Here is a 15,595-nt window from a genome sequence, read left to right as displayed (position 1 = left end):
CGCATGTGAAGAGCCATCTCTGAAACAACTGATAAAGTCTTATGTCGGTTCTAATGATGCGGTCGGCAATACAGCACTCTGTTCTCACGCTCTGGTTTGAACATTGAGCGGGAGCAGACTCAGACAGAAATCGTATGTTTGGAAGCTAGACGATGTCTGAAATAAATAATTTCAGTGTGATGAATGTTGAATGTATATTCTTATAAGTAATTTCGTGTACCTGATCAAACAACCACATTATATGCACCCTAAATTATGTATGTCTACTATTTTAGCTCGTAAGAGACAAAGCAAATTATGTAAATGAGAATTAATTCTTAAATAATAAATATAATTTACAGTATGAACGTCCGTGTAGAGTCCACTGATAGCAAAGAGCACTTTCGATATAAAAAAATATGTATTTAATTTGAAAGATTTAATCAGGTTGTACACAAACATGAAACAGTACCATTAACCATGTTGTCACACTTTGAAATAATTAATTGCAATAGCTACATAAAGTCAACTTTCCGTTCTACAACAACAGGTCTACCATATAAAATGGAGCATTCATGGTTGAATTATCATAGGAGTAATACTCGTTATTAATTCATTGATGTGTTGTGATAAGAATTTCAGTAGAATGTATCTTCTTCGTCGTGAATGAAGGATGTACGTCACGCCTCGTTTTGCTCGGAATGAAACATGTTGTTGCCCGTTATTTATATATTGATATTCTAAAATATGAAATATAATGACCATTTCAGTCATTTGATATTTAAATTATATGTCTGATAACGTTATTTTAAGTAGGTATGTACTATCTAATGGCGACGATATCGAAACGTCGTGATTTTAAAATGAAATAATGCATTTTTAGTGACGAAATGTATAATATATAGATCGGACTGAATATATGTTAATATTTAAGATAAAGTCTCCGAGAGAAAATATGTTTTTTTTAAAGCCGAAGATCGTCTGAATATTAGTTATGAATTCAGTCCGTACCGCGAAGAAAACACTACACCTCACCATTACGAAAATCAGCTGGTTAAGCCTTTGAAGCCGAAGATCGCCTTCATAATATTTACGAATCCAGACCGTACCGCGAAGAAAACACTTCACTTAACCATTAGAAGTCGAATCAGGCGGTACCACGTAAGATTTAACAAACGAACATCCCGGTCGAAGCCTTAATTCCATTGAACAAGTCAACATTTAATTTCTAAAGAAATTCGAGGAAACTTTACTGAAGATACTAGAGGAAAAACATGATGAAGACGAAGCCTTCCTAAAATCAATATTGCCAACTTTAAAAACATTCAGCAATGATTTAAAAAAAACTCCAGTTTCGATCAGAAGTTTTGAATATACTTATGCTCATTAAAACACGAGTGAATAACTGAGATCATATGCATTAAATAATAATAATAATAAGCTATAACTGTAATAATAAAACTCTTTTAAGTGATAATTGGTTTTCTTCACTTTAAAATGTATAATTCGTTTATAAAACTGCAAAACTTTCGCAAAAGTTTGATGTTAAGCTTAATTATAAAATTAAACCACCACTCACCACTGGCAATCTAGTCCAAGTCGTGGTACGTGACTACTCAAAAGGCCTTTCCGTCCGTCCGTACATCATTTTGAAGCTGCCGAAACGTCTGTTATGAGCATCTGATGATTGTTAGTGCCACCAGGTACATTTTGTAACAACAAATTTATCTCCATCTCCATGAGAACTTCATGAGAAGTCGACAGTTCCTCCGGTGTTCGATTTTAATATAATTTATAGACTTCGAGGTTCATTAATGTATTCTCGATTCCGCAACCTGTCAGGGAAGATATGTTTTATATGTCAAATTAATAAAATATGGAAAATTTTTGAAGGTGATAATATCTAGTCTCAGGCGGTCCCCTATCCTTAAGACAAATGAATCTAATCCAAACTCACGTAATCAAATTTCCGTCATTTAGGTATAGATATTCTGAATCATCGCTTCGCGATTCCTAACCAAAATTTTGTACACATTTATCATTTTCCCCATACGATATAGCAACCTTTCTCTTTCATTTAATTATCTTAATAACATCTGGTGAACAGTGAAGATGGATTTCCTTATCACGCAAATTTCTCTAACTCTCGAGCCAAAGATAACTCACGTTCTTCTAAACATGAAAAAGTGTGATGGAATTTATGTTCTTACCGTAAATGAAGTCTTTAACCTTCTCAATTCCGGAGTCGTTCTGAGTTAGGAAGTCATTTTCGTTTCATTTCCCGGATTATACCGACATCCGGTCTACCCGGAGTTAGTTCTATCGCGGCTCCGGCTTCAACGGGCCTTCTGCTTTATGGAATTAACCTTCATCATTGAAGAGGGTTCTTATAATGACTAAACTACTTCGAACGTACCATCAAAACAACCAATAGCTTCGCGATATCGTTTAATAAACATCATTTTCACTAAATGAACATCGCATTTCTACGTATCGTATGCAAATTTTAACTAGAGCATATCCAAGATTTCCGCATAATTACTTCTGATTAGCATCGAATTTAACGCAAAGATTTTTACACGAAACTCAAAATCGATTTAAATTATTTATTTCCGGTATATTCTAACGGCGCCGTCTTTATCTCAGACTGCACAACGTCGAATGACGACAGAATGGTTAATGAATAATTAATTTAAAATTTTGAATTCAACGAGATACAAAATTAATGCTTTGTGGACATGAAGATTCTCTTGATATCCGGAAAGAAAAACCAGTTGTGATTAAAAGAGAAGTATATTGATATTTTTTCTCAAAATTTGGGACCTCCAAAGAATCGTGACGCTGTCTATACAAGAAAATAAAGACGCAATAGTCCGTAATAGGCCTCAGAAGTTCATTGTATGAGAGAGAACTTAATCAACATGATAAATTGTGAGATGATAATGTGATGACTATAATTGTTTAATTTCAACCGTCTAATCACAATAAAATATTTTATTGAATATTAAAATATTATTACTACGATTAACATTTAATATTTAAAATATTTAAAATATATTAGAATATTAAAATGATGCTCTTTCTATTAAATAAATATAAGGCATGTAACCTCCGACAATAAAAATTAGCGCTAAACAAAATTAAAGCTGATATAAATCGTTAAAATAAGAAAATGAAGGACAGAAGGAAAATAGCTGATTAGAACACGAACTTGTAGGCACACTCATACATCTCTTCATATTCTTCAGTTTGTTTATCAAAGTTTTTTACCAACACTATATTTATAACGTATAACAAATATATGGTGCAGAATTATGGTAATCTTCACACAAATTACCACATGTTTCGAAACAAAGCGCCAAATATACATTTCGCACTTCCGCCATGTTGTTATTTTTACTTTCGACAGCCAATTTGCCTTAGTGAAAGCTGCATATTTGCTGCATATCTATTACCACACAAAGTCGTCGTTCCTAAGCTAGAGAGCTTACGTTGTTTCTGTATTGGAAGTTCGCGTTGTTAATATTATTGATGGTAAGGAAACCTGTAGTGGCATGATGTTCATACCAAGTTTCAAGAAAATCCGCCGATTTGTTCAGAAGTTAATAGAGAAGACAGACACACAAACATTGTGATACCATAAGCCGGTTAATCCATTAATACTCAAGGCCCTAGTTTGATAATTTGACTTTTTTTGGAAACTTAGGAGTTGTTGGTGTGCTAGTAGTCTTAATAAGCTTAGAGCTTCATGTAACCGCGAAATATTTATATGTTCTGAGAAAAGACTTTGTAGCGTCTTAGTTCAGCCGGGCGTGATGAGACCCCACAATTAAAAGTCTAACGAACTGAAATAATCGAATTTTGCCAAGTTCACCCTCAACATCCCTGAGCCCTGTCTTAAACAAGCAGTGGGGGACACCAGACTATGATTCCCACTGAATTTTGTATTTTTCTGTCCCAAAAGTAAATATCGAAACAAATTCTCTCGATACCATTAGTATCATTCCGGCTTCATTATATCTTCTGTCCTTGCCACGACACACATCGTGTATTACTGTATTTATTTGTGGTTTATTCAATAACGCCTAAAGTATACTATATTTTATAATATACAAAGATAAAATGATTAATAAAAAATAATGGCAGAGTCGTGGCCAACTTTAAAGTGCTATCCTGACATTTGCCTTCAGAGACTCTGTAAAAGTAAAGTAAAGTTTGTCCCACTATACGCCATGTAGGCGTTTGGGGTGAGAGGATGTATAGCTCCTCTCTTCCTTGACCTCGGCACTAGATGGGGGTGAGTGGTCAGCATCACGCCCCGGCCGGCTTTACCCCCGGGAAAGGACCCCGGTACCCATTGTAGAGGAGGCTGGGTGGTCCCCAGAGCCGGTCTGGACGCAGAGGCTAGAGGAAAGATCCTCTGCCCCCGTCGGGAATCGAACCCCGATCGTCCAGCCCGTAGCTAGTCACTATACTGACTGAGCTATCCCGGCTCATTCAGAGACTCTGTAAATCCCAAAAATTCTCATGACAGCTTGTCTCCAGACCGAGATTTTAGCTTGGGACCCTCAAGTACGAAAAAGCCCTTTACGTTGACGTTCGGTAGTGTGTTATAATAAAGTTATGTGTGTAATTATGTATTTTTCCATAGAAAAGGTTCATATTAGTCGTCATTCTTATTTGTAATTTGAATTAAAACTCACTTTGTATTGTATACGTACTACACCATAGAACAAATTTAGACATAATACCATTTTAGGAACGATTAATAAGTAAACAATAACAGACATTGAATATGAATGCTAGAAATGGTTGTTCTAAAAGCTTACAGTTGGCCTTTGTAACAAATGTAGCATGTACAGAGGCAGATTAGCAAAGAAACAGCAGTGCGGACCAGTGTAATGACAAAGACCTGACTCATATTACCACAGTTTATGAAACGTTGATAAATATATAGAAAAACATTCGAATTCAACTCTCGCTGAGTACCAGTAGTGAAACTAATTAAACAACTCCATGGCAGCGACCCCGCGGGTTCAACACCGACAACATCAGAGCCCGAAAAACAGCCACGATCCTGAGCCAACTCCATCCATTTACCATTCTTACAGCCCACCTCCCTAAGATCCATCTTGATATCATCCTCCGTTCTCATTCTTGGCCTGCCCAGTGGTCGTTTTCCAGAAATATTTCTCACAAGAATCCTGTATGTACCCCGTGCCTCACCCTTCGTGCTACATGTCCAGTCCATCGGATCCTTCTATATTTCACTATCCTCAATATGATAGGTGACACGTGCAATTCACGCAAATCCTCGTTATGTAGTATTCTAAATTTCCTACTTATTTCATCCCGCCGAGGTCCAAATATCCTCCTGAGTAACTTGTTTTCAAACATTTGTAATCTACGTTCTTCATTCAAGATAAGAGACCACGTTTCACAACCATACAAGATAACAGGAAAAATTTTTGTTTTAAATATCCTGATCTTTAGTGTCTTTGATGGCGAACGAGATAATAATTTTTTGAATCGAATAAAACTATCGTTTCCCTAATGTATTCTACTCATCTATTAATCTGTTCAAAATGGACCTCATTTCTATTTATTTCTGTTGTTTACTTAAATTTTGGAACATTTTCAAATGATGTGTTATTTATAATTATATTCCGCCATTCTTACTGATGTTGATCCCGTATTATGCTTTGTCTACATTTACCTCTAGACTTATTTCCTTGTTAATCTCTAGGAGAATTTCTGCATTCTTGGTTATGGTACCCACACCATCCCACAGCAAATTGACACCAACGGTATAGACAATTAGTAGTGACGCAGTGAAATCAATTAATTAAGCCAGTGACTAACAGACTAAAACCAGGTTTATACAAAGTTGTCGTCTGGATTCCCGACACATATTACATTTAGTATACTAACAACTATTCTTTTCATCCCCAAACACTGCATGGTTTTTCCTTACATTCGTTCTTTAATCACATAACCAACTCCAAGGACCAGTATTTCTTAAAACGCCAGTAGTCGCTTAGCAAGTCAAGAAGGTCATTTCAGCAGGAGAAAGGTTCTTTGAAAGCAATTAAAATTTTTTGAACTTTGTGCAATACAAAGTGTGAGCAAATGACACTTTTGTAAGGAATTTGGAAAGTTCTTTTACTCTATCAGAGGGCTATGAATGGGTCACCGAGACAAGTCCCTTCTATTGGACTCTCTAATGAAAAGATAGACTTTATGAAATTAAAAGTATATGCAACAAAATTTGAATAAAAGAGATGTGGTGTGAAATGGTAATCTGCCAAGGCAAATCTATGGCTACTTCTTCCTTGAACCAACCTGACTCAAGATTTATCATTATGCCAACTTCTAAAATATCTTAATAGACTGCACAGCAGAAATATTCCTTTTTAGCACACACTTGTTGTAAATATGTGTGTGTGAATTTTAAGTGAATGACTTCTGGTTCTAGGTAATTATGCATTTGACCGAGAAGGTAAATTTGGAAGTAGATTTTTCTGCATGCAGCATTTTGGTCTTCTGGGGATGCAAAGAATGAAGTTGAGGAGGAAGAGTGAAGAATTTAGATCTGGCCTTGATAAAGAAAACATCCCTGCCGAAGCATCACCAATAACACCAGAGAAGGTAATTGTTTTTTGTTTTTTTAACACGGTGACTTTTGGTTTATCATCCCAATTTTTCTGCTATGCAAATAACATTGAAATGGAGTAGTAACTGCATTAATGTATTTGGAAATATTTTGTTTAGTTTATTTCACTATTGTGTAAAGAAGAAACCCAGGCAGTAACAAATATATAAATTTTTTATATTTATTTTCTGAGTTAATAACTTTTTTTAGTGTTTATTATTCTAGATTATAATATGAGTATGAACACTTGAATCAAACTGCAAATATTTAATTTTCTTAAATGTGTCTATCAAATATTCTAGTTGTTTGCTGAAACTTTCACGTCCACGCTTTTCCCTTTTGAACTATCCAGTTTTTGTATATTTTAATTGTTTAACTTTTAAAAGGAGGATGAAGTGATGGCGGCTGTGGCATGGAGCATGCATGAGAGAGATGCAAAACATGAATAGAATTGTTGTTGGAAAGCCTGAAAGGATGACACAGGTCAGGAGGGTAATGTTAAAATGGATCTTAGGGAAATTGGGTTTGAGGATGTTGGATTGGATTCATGTGGCTTTGGATAGGGATGAGTGACTGGCTCTTGAGATCAGTGCTGAACCTTCAGGTACAATAAAATGCAGGACATATTTTCACTAGCTGACCATACACTTAGCTTCTCAAGGACTCTAACCCATGGAAAAACAAACATAAATAAATACAATACTGTAATTAAATATTTTGATTTCCTTCAGGCAAAATCCTTATCAGAGACTGTGGACAGAATGACACTGACAGGACTGGATATATTGGATGCAAAGACAACACCAGAGCGAATAGAGTTTGAGAATCTGACAGCAGCTTCTTCAGATATAGAGGAGGCTCCAAGTGAAATGGATAAAGATGAATGGACTGATCGTAATTTTGGGGCATCTACTGTTGAAGGGTCCAGTGATTCCCTTTCAGATCTAAGGTATATTCTTTGTATCCTACTTCTTGATCAACCCTTCAGCTGCATAGAACATTTAAATATTACTCACTCCTGGTGATGGAGAATATTTAAGTATATCTCTTTGGCTTTGCAGTTTTGTTCTGTGAACCATTATTGTAATATGATTTGTTTAAGAAAGTAGTGTGGCTTAATATTTCATTGTATACCTCTAAAAGAGTTTAAAGGTAGAAATCCGAAGCTTTTAGGACTGATTAAAATTGTTCGCTATTATATCTATGCCAGTTTGCATTTTCATACATTGTTAAATAACTAATAGTCAGGAAAAAGAATGGCATGTCAGTTTGTACACCACTGGCAGTTTTATGGTCTCTTTTGCTTTATCTGTATCCTTTAGATCAGGGGTTCTCAACCTTTTTCACTGGCATACCACTAATTTTTATTTAACACATTAAATGTACCACTAACCAAATGTGTTCAAGGAAAACTGTTATTTATGTTAATATTAACTTTTGATTTTCTTACTTCGTTTGCGAACCACTCAACATTGGCTACAGTGGTACATGCACCATAGGTTGATAAACGCTGCTTTAGATGATAGCAAATGTATTGAAATCTCTTTGATGATGTTTGGTAGTAGTATGACAATTGTAAGAATGGTACGTAAGAGCTGTACACTAATAATGCACAGCCATTTTGGGTTATTTGATACATCTGCATGTTGTTCTTTCTTTTGATTCTTATCACATTCATACTGATCAATCAGAGTGCATCTACAAAACACCACTAGGAATTCCATAGTTTCAGTTTTTATTATGCATATAGTATTTGCTACTGTGTAATGAGATATAACTGAACTAACTCCCTGGTAGTAGAACCTGCAGATTCAACACCGACAATACCAAAGCCCACCACCAGCCACGATCCTGAGCCAACTCCATCCATTTGCCATCCTCACAGCTCACCTCCCTAAGATCCATCATGATGTTATCCTCCCTTCTCCTTCTTGGTCTGCCCAGTGGTTGTTTTCCAGAAGGATTCCCTACCAAAATGCTGTATGCACCTCTTGCCCCCCCCCCATGTGTGCTACAAGTCCAGCCCAATGGAGCCTCCTAGATTTCACTATCCTCACTATGCTAGGTGACCCATACAGTTCACACAGGCAGATTTTTGGACCAGGTCCAGGTCTGAGGCTAGTTCAATCAACCAGGGGGCCCAACAGACAGATTTTCTGCCCTCTTCCCCTATTTTCAGTCTGAAGATGGAAGCAGAATGTAGCTTTCAAAATGTAGCTTTATTACCTTATAATTTAGACAATGGAAAAACAACAGTTTTATGTTGGTTTAGTAGAGTGCTCCAAATCTGTGTTCAGAAACTACCTTGTTTAACTATTCACCACATTACAGGCTGTCCTGGCTAAGGTTTCTTGAATTTATCTTCAGGATAGTACAGTTTTTCCTTTTTCTCATTTGTGTGTTATGATACAGTATGACCTTCGGAATAAATTTGCTCTATTATTTATTCTCCATTCAAGTGATTCTGAAGAAGAAGCAAATGAAGTTTTTGAAGAGGCGATTGAGCAGCCATTGACTTTAGATGAAACCCGCCGCCTGGCTGAAACATGGACACTGCGGTATTCAAAGACTCCTGAAGACAAACAGAATGGTGATGGTAAAGGAGAAAGACAGGAAGGGGAAGAAGAAGAAGATAGTGAAAGTTATGAATATGAAGAGAGTGATGAAGATCTCAGCTATCCAGAGTGTGAAAGTGAAGGTAAGCTGTCCTGTGGGTGCATATTTATAGAGCATGCGGGTTTGAAAGTTTCTCCCCTGCACTTAATGTGTTTGACTTTGTAGTGTCTTAGATTAACAACTTTATGTCAGCTGCTGCAAGATGAACAGAAACTATAAATTACCAAGGCTAGTAAGTTCAGTTTTATTGTTCATAACATTATATCTTAAAACAATACATTTGTTAACCATTGGAGTGTAACTTTATTATATGAATTATCTGTACTCACATTTCATAGTTCATCCAGACTGTTTATTCATGTAATATGTTGTACATTTAATTTTTTAAAAATAATAATCACCCATGTTTTCAATTGGTTGATTATCTGCTAACACCCAGATGATGAAAGTGAGACAGCGACTGAAGGTGAGGATGAGATTCGAGCATGTGAACTGCGGAAACAGGAAGTACATCTGGAAGTGTCGGAGAGACCAAAAGGAAAACAAGACTCGGACACTGGTTCTGACACTGAGGTGAAGACCCAGAGCCTTCTTACTCCATGCAGCAAAACTAAAAAATGTAAAAATAAGAATTGTGCTCTGCAGTAATCTTATATGATGTAGCACTGTGTAATAGATGTCAAATTACCATATGTATAAAATTTATAGGAAGTATAAGTACAGTGAGTTCAGTATGATAATTAAACTATTTGAAATATGCATAGTTCAAAAGCTAACTTAATGTTAAGTAAATTCCTTTCAGTTGTGAATTTGACACTTTTGTAAATTGAATACGTAATGTGTTTTATATATTGGTAATAATCTCATAGAAAGTGTCCACATTGAAAACCAATCAGATTAAAAGCTATCATGTTCTTCCTTGTACTGTTTTATTTAAAATTTTAATGCTGTGCATTTTGTAAGCTGCGTGGTGGTTGTGTTGAAGTGATTGTTAGAAACAATGAAGATAAAAGTAAAAGATACAAAGGTAAATATGATTTATAATTTTGAATGTTCCTTGTTTTTGTGTGGCTTCATAATTGGTATGAGCTGTTTCTCTTTTTTACGTTTAGTGTTTTAACATACATTGCTTTCTAACAAAACAAAATATATTCATATAATATCCAATATGTTCTAATTTTCCTCACGCCACCACCAGCTAACAGTTCCACTGCAAGTGGAGAAGAAGTGCTCAGTTTGTGTTTTAAAATTTACTAACATGAGCTATGCATTACTATTAGGCAGTTCTGTTTCATTCTTGATCACTGATGCTGAATCTTTTACAATATGTTTTGTTGTTTGTTGACAAATCTTCTTCAATATTAATTTGGAATTTAAAGTTAAACCCAAAAGGACTAAGACTATCCGGAGATTGTTCACCACCAGAAGTCACTTCTCAGTATGGATAAAAGATTTCCCTGACAAAAAGATGGAAACTGAAGTTTAATAGTAATTAATAACATCCCATTTTGTGTGTTTAGTTTATAATTTATGGTAGAATCTGGTGTTTAGTGTGTGTAGTCAGGTCTGATATGTTTTAATAGAATAAACTGTGTTGTACATGTTAACTGATTTTACTTGTATGAAAGTTTGTCAAATGTGTATTAGGTCTGTTAGTTGTGCGGAAAATGTTTCTGTGAACCAATTCAGAGAATAATTAGAAATAATCAGTCAACTTTGAAACATTAATGATAGTAGCACAATAAATTTCTGTAATGTGTTGCTTGTTTGCATGATTCTGATAAGTCACTTTATCCCACAACTTTCATTAATATAATTTTTGCAATCATGTGTTAATGCTTGATCATTATGTCCAATTGTTAATGGGATTTTTACAGGTGTTTCTATTTTACAATTTTTATAATTTAAGGAAATTAAGCATTGACGTAAATAAAATTGCTGTCGTGTCTTACATAAATTATCCAAATAAAGTAAAATTTGTACACAACTTCGTCAGATAAGGATAATATTAACGTTTTAAATGTAAACTGTGTTTGCTTGACTATTATAAGTTATGAGCATACAAATCATTTAATATTCTTTGAACACAGTGATAATGAATAGATGAAATGGGGAGGTGTGTTTTGTAATTTAGTATATTTGTAATAAGATTCTTTTTCCTTTGTCAAAGGTTGCTTCTGATGATTATACATCAACTGAATCTGAAAGTGAGGAGGAGGAAGAAGAAAACTCTGCAACAGAAATTGAGACAGATTCTGAGTTTGAACATGATGGGACAACTCCAGCACATCATGATGTTCCTTCCATCTTGATAGATGACAGCAACATCACTTACAGACGCCATCGACGTGTGGCTGAAGAAGCCAAGAAGGTGCAGGTCCGTACTGGACACATTTTACGTCCCATAAATGGCACTGTTCTTAAAGCTCCAGTTATTCAGAAGCAGGTACATGGTGGAGTGAAGCTTGAATTCTCTCCTCTCCAGCCAGATGCTGAGTCTGGCAAATCTGCAAGTCTGTCCAATCTGAATGCAGGAAATAATGTTGATAGTAACAACACAATCAGAACACTGCCTGTAGTAAAACCCACTCCTCTCATTAATCCTCGTCGAGGCGACTATTTTCTTAATAGAACCCACTCTACAGAAGGTATTGCTTCAAAGATGTCACTTGAACTTAAAAAAAAATACCTTCTAGGAGCTTCAGGACTTGCTGGCTCTGTAAAAAAGTCAGGTTCAGCCTCCACTTTGGACTCAAAATTTAAGAGCTTTGTAGATATGATCTCAGAGCACCAGAAGCTTTTAAACCCTGCACCAGAACCAAGTCCCACAATGCAGGCATTTCTTCAAGGAACATCCAGATTGCATGCCTCCCCTGCTGGTTATCCTCTGTCACCACCATCTCCCACAGTTCTCAGTCCTCCATTGAAGCTTCCACCATCACCATCTCAACAACCAGCACTATTGTTACGCAAGCAGAAAGTGTTGCCTCTTAACGGTGATGGGTTTGAGCATGTTTGTGGTTTGAGTAAAAGAGAAGAGGAAGTGAAAATATCAGATGTAGAAAGTCATGACAAAATGAGACCAGTTAGTGTGACAGGGGTTAATCTTGAATTGTCTCATGGGATTGCCACTAGTGACAATGTAAATCAATGCAGGACTCCTAAACTCAGTGGCGCAGAAGGTGAAGAAGTGAATGCCTCCTCAGAACAGAATCTTCCAAATATTAATAGTCTAGAAAATGGTACTGTTCTCGAAGTGGAAAGTAAATTGAGTGCTGATATAGAGGTTATGGAACAGCAGCCTGAGGAAGAATTTGATTGCCGGCCACGTAGTCCAGCACATGAGACTTCAATAGTAGTACCTGAAATACCATGGAAAACTGTTCTCAGTGATACCAGTTGTCATGTCAGTGGTGATGATAATTATGATGATGATGATGATGATGGTGGTGATGATATTGTAAGTGATTCACTGTCATCAGGTAGCAGTGTTAGTGATTTGGAAGGTGGTGAAAATGAGCATAAAAACAAGTTGTCTTCCAAAGGAATTGTACATGAACGAACTCCGCCAAGAGTAGAAATTCATGACTCCAGTGGTGAGCTGATGACTGAGGCATCTTTTGAAGAGAGACCCAAGACTGATGAATTCAGTTGTGGAATAATGAAACCAAGTGAAACTATTTTATCACAATCTGTAGACTTTACCAGTTCTGTAGGTTCTAGTGCTGAGGGAGGCAATAGAACTACTGAGACTGCAGCTAGTGAACATAAATGTTCTAGCATAACCAGTGATCGAAGCAGTCCTTCAACTCCACCATCTACAAGAGGTGACGACTCTGAATCCTATCACAATGAAGCCACTCTTGCAGAGACAGAGTTGTCTGATTGGGCACAGGATGCTGATGCTGTTGTTTCAGAAGATCTTGAGGACATAGAATTCAATATTGATCCTGAATATGTTACAATTCGCCGACACAGGAAGCCAAAAACCATTAGGAAAAGTGACAGTGAATTGAGTACATCTGCCAGAATTGCTAGAAGTGAAGATTTTGACTTTGATGATGATCCTGGACATATATGTGGTATTAATAAAAGAATTATAACTGGGAAAGAGCTCAGTCAAGAAATCTCTTCTGATACACCTTCACACCTTTTTACAAATGTGGATAACATTGAATTTATGGACACTGGTGAAGAAGAAAGTGAATCTGATTATGTGTTAGGTGCAACAAATAAGGCACTTCTGCACAATAGTGGTTATATACAGTTTGTAAATGTCATTGATGATGAGGACATTTCAACACCATTAGTCGAAACACCAACTATTGCTCATGAGCTACTTTCCACATCCACATCCATTCCACCATCTCTTGTGGTAAGTGAATGTGAAAGAGATAGTGACAGCTTGGAGGCCATGGATGTGCTTAGTCAGGTTGAGGCTGTGAACAAGGAAGTATTGGTGGCATCAGCAGGTGAGGATGAAGAAAGTTCTCTCCAGCCAGAGGGTACCACCACAGAAGAAACTACAACCAGTGAAATAGTTACAGTAAAAGACAGTCCTATAGATGTTCCACAGACTGAGACCTCTGGCAGAGATGACATATTATACACACCTGTACAAGAACCTATAAAATCAACAGATGAGACATCTGTTGGTTGTGTTACATCAGATGATCCTACTAGTACAGTTTATGAGGAGTATGTACGTCGCCTGCAGGACCGTATATCTCCATTTAGTAATGTACGAGACTCAATAGATTTTAGGAAGTCTAGAAGACGGAATAAAGGTGTGCAGCATCACTCTGGAACACAAGTACTCATTGCAGAAGAAAGTGAAGGTACTTCACCTTCACGATTTGTTGGTACAGGTTTCAGTTCTCCTGGTATATCAAGGAAACTTGAAGCAATATCAAGGGAGAGATCCAAGCAGAAAGACCTTATTCATGAAATGGTCATGGACAAACTCCTCAGAAAAAAAAGTCACCTCAGGAAAAGAAAAGTAAGAGACATACTCGTGGACCCTTGAACTCTTTTACCCAACCACAAACCTGCCAACCTGATACAGAGGTAACTTCTGAGGGATTACTAGGTTTGCCCAAAGAAGTGACTGAAACACCTGGAGATGTGAAAATGTCAGAAATCGAAACAGATGAAGATGTAGTTCTTCAGTCACCATTTGTGGAAACAAAGACTGATAGTGAACAGCATCATAATGTCCATCAAAACCTAGAAGTGCCTTTTACAGATGATTTAACTCCAGCCGGTGAATACACTGAACAGTTCTATACACCTATGACATCCTTTAAGAAGCAATCAAAATATTTGCAGTTTAGGCAATGACCTTTATCTGTTCACTTATCATTCAGGTCTGGTGAACATGCTACAGGTAGTGTTTCAGAAAGAAATTCCTCTTGCCTCCCCAAAACTCCTCTTACAAATCCAGAGGCATTTTCGTTACCAGATATCGGGAAAGCTTTGTTCGCCACTTCATTTGAAATGTTAAAAATTCCTGTAGTACCAGCGCGAACACGAAAGAAAGAGACCAGACGTGCTGTTGAGAGGAAACAAGTCAGGGAAGAAGCCAGAATAAGGGCCCAACTCAAAACTGATGAAGAACTGGGCCTAAGCCCTGAAGATTACATCAAGATGTTGAGGCAGAAAGTTCCCAAACGGCACGCTTCTGATGCAGGCATTAATGCCAAGCGACAGCTTATACTTCGAAGTCTATCTGAGCCTGGTAAAGAGCTCAAAATGGATGATTGTTGTTCTAGTTCAAGCGTACAAGAAGAACCTTCTCTATGTGACTCCAAGGAACATTCTTCTTCTACTACTCCAGCTGTCAGTAGACTTTCCCCAAGTCCTGTTGATACTTCACTCTCAGCTTATCAACAGCTGCAGACATCACCAAGTGAGGCTACCAGTGGTGCTGCTTCACCTTCAAGTGCACCATTATCCAAGGTAACTAAGGAATATCAAGTAGACTTGCATTAATAGTTTCACAATACACAATAGACTTGTAGTTAATATGTAATCAATTATTATTAATTATTTGCTGCTCTATACCTTAGTCATAGGGAGAGGCAAAGGAACAATATCAAGTTGAAATTTCAAATAGGTTTCAAATTTTAGAGACAAATGAGGATAATGAAAGTGTGGACATCAACAGGGAGTGGGAAAATGTCAGAAACTGCATCAACATTTCAGCAAAAGAGAAACTAGGATACTACAGGAGAAAGCAAAATAAACCGTGGTTTGATGAAGAATGTTCAAAATTAATAGATCGAAGGAAGCAAACACAATTTCAATGGTTGCAGGACCCAAACAAAACAAATGCGGATAATCTATGTA

At 36.7% G+C, this 15,595-nt stretch overlaps 1 pseudogene across 1 annotated transcript; it reads left to right on the top strand.

Moving 5' to 3' along the window:
* The first annotated feature begins 6,441 nt into the window (after positions 1-6,441).
* Positions 6,442-15,238, top strand: LOC147871739 (uncharacterized; annotated as a pseudogene). Its single transcript, XR_015538317.1, has 5 exons — positions 6,442-6,627; positions 7,363-7,580; positions 9,091-9,329; positions 9,687-9,820; positions 11,418-15,238. The product of XR_015538317.1 is annotated as an uncharacterized LOC147871739 (transcript).
* The last annotated feature ends 357 nt before the right edge of the window (positions 15,239-15,595 follow it).

Source organism: Zootermopsis nevadensis, unplaced genomic scaffold (genome assembly GCF_977971745.1).
Source record: "Zootermopsis nevadensis isolate Lab colony 2312 unplaced genomic scaffold, Znev_1.0 Znev_ptg000040l, whole genome shotgun sequence".
NCBI lineage: Eukaryota > Metazoa > Arthropoda > Insecta > Blattodea > Termopsidae > Zootermopsis > Zootermopsis nevadensis.
Note: the sequence above shows the minus strand (reverse complement) of the source record. Positions and strands in the feature narration are given on the sequence as shown.